Source organism: Myotis davidii, unplaced genomic scaffold, assembly GCF_000327345.1.
Source record: "Myotis davidii unplaced genomic scaffold, ASM32734v1 scaffold545, whole genome shotgun sequence".
Taxonomy (NCBI): Eukaryota; Metazoa; Chordata; class Mammalia; order Chiroptera; family Vespertilionidae; genus Myotis; species Myotis davidii.
In genome coordinates this window covers 774,269-776,196 of record NW_006296634.1, presented here as the reverse complement: position 1 = coordinate 776,196, position 1,928 = coordinate 774,269, and the positions used below count along the sequence as shown (strand labels likewise).

General features: G+C 45.4%; 1 protein-coding gene across 1 annotated transcript in view; it reads right to left on the bottom strand.

The window, feature by feature from the left end:
* NRG2 (neuregulin 2) overlaps positions 1 to 1,928 on the bottom strand; it is a gene marked incomplete at its 5' end in the record, with an annotated part of 193,791 nt that overhangs the window by 191,271 nt on the left and 592 nt on the right. The gene's annotated exons all lie outside the window — the stretch shown is intronic.

Sequence of the window (1,928 nt, the reverse complement as noted above, 5' to 3'; positions counted from 1 at the left end):
TTGATAATTCGTGATGTGTGAGGACCTTTCCTTTAGCAGTGATTGCAGTCCTAAATTTATCTTTTTAAGAACTGTACTACACATGCTATTTTAATCATGAGATGACTATAACCTAGAAGCAGGCTATATTTCTGACCCCAAATCTTTCATGATCTCTATATTCAACTCTTAAACACTCACTAAAACAAACAAGGTATGATGTGGGGGCACGGGGGACTGGAAATAGAGAAGCCAGTCACCCTATGGGGTTATCTGACAATTACCATCAGGTCTAAGTGGATGAGATTGGCAATGTGCTCTGTGCATATTCAGGAGCAACTCACCGAAATCTAAAACAGAAGCTGCCCTTGGACAAGGTTCAATAAATGTTTTTACTATCTATTTCCCATTGCACAATACAGTTCCATGGCTCCCCAGAGGATCTCAGATAAAATACTTAGCAGAATAAAAAATTAAAAATTCTTAACTGGTCTCCACTTGTCATCATAAAACATTTCAGAACATAAAACCAACATTAAAGGGCAGTCAACAATATTCCACAAAACAATGTCAGAGACGGAAACTGCTATTATCACCAAATGTTTTTCCCTTCTAAGACACTGCAAGAAAAAGAAAGAAAGAAAGAAAGAAAAAAAGAAAGAAAGAAAGAACACTGCAAGATTCTTCTCATTAAAGTAAAGTAGATATGCTCCCAAGCACTAAACTAAAATGTGTCTTTTGAAGGACGGGGATGGTGGTAATAGTTGGAGAGCCAGGAGTAGGAAAGCTTCCACAAGCAAAAGGCATTGATCTAGAAAGATGAAGGCAGCAAAACTTCCAGTGAGCTGTTCCACATTCTTTGCAACTTACTCAAAGCCTTGTTACACTACCCAGAATCAGTAAACTGGGTAAGCATACCAACTTCTGTGGCAGTCCAGGACATCTATCACAATTCAGTGATTACACGCTCAGAGTCACACCACAAGCACCAAATTCAGCCTCAGACGGGACTAAGTGAAACCCCAACATGAATAAGCATAAGACAAGCTAACACCAAATACTTCAGTATGGGGACAATTTGGTTTAAATTTATCTTCCTGAGAAGTAAGTACTAGACTCAGGGACAAGAAGAAAAAATTCTTAAACTGACATTTCTTTCACTTTTGACATGGGAGACCTCCATCCCCAGCTACACAGATCTACAGATTTCTATGTTTTGTTTCTTATCACCTGCATTCCTGTGCAGCACCAACATCATGAAGATGAGAGATGCAGTCAACACATCCTGCCAGTAAGATGTCAGAGCTGAACTTACAGCATTGGGCAGAAGTTACTCTATTTCGTCCTTATCACTATTAACAGACCTAGTAGGATCTCGGAGAAACAGCCAGAAGGATGTCTGCTAGCTAGTCCTGGAGGTTAAGAGAAGGCTGTGCTGCCCGCTGAGCAGGCAACACGACTGAGAACATCACGATGGAAAATAAAGCCTGAGCCACATGGGCAACAGAAAACAGTAGCAGAGAAAGTCCAACTCTGCCTGCGCCAGAGGTGTGGATGAGCAGACCTGAGAAGCCAGGAGAAGGAGGAGGGGGCGGGGGCCCGCCTAGGAGAACTTCTAAGCGGAGGCCTTCACAGCCTGGGAGTCTGCCCAGCTGTTCCTGCAGACCCTGCCAACCTGGCCAAGGCAGGCCCGTGGGAGCAGAACGGGCAAGGCCTCCGAGGGTCACTCCTGATCCACTGAGACTCGGGCCAACACCACCGGACTTCTCCATTTTTCCTGCCTCTACTGGGCTATGATGGCAGCTTTCCAGCCCCACATGCCATACATCAGCCGCAGATCCCTGCTGGCACAGGCCAGCGCCTCCCCCCGCCCGTCCCCACCCCTGGCACACTTTGAGCCTGATCCTCCTTCTCCCTAATCTCAAACCCCTCATCCACCCGTGCCAGCC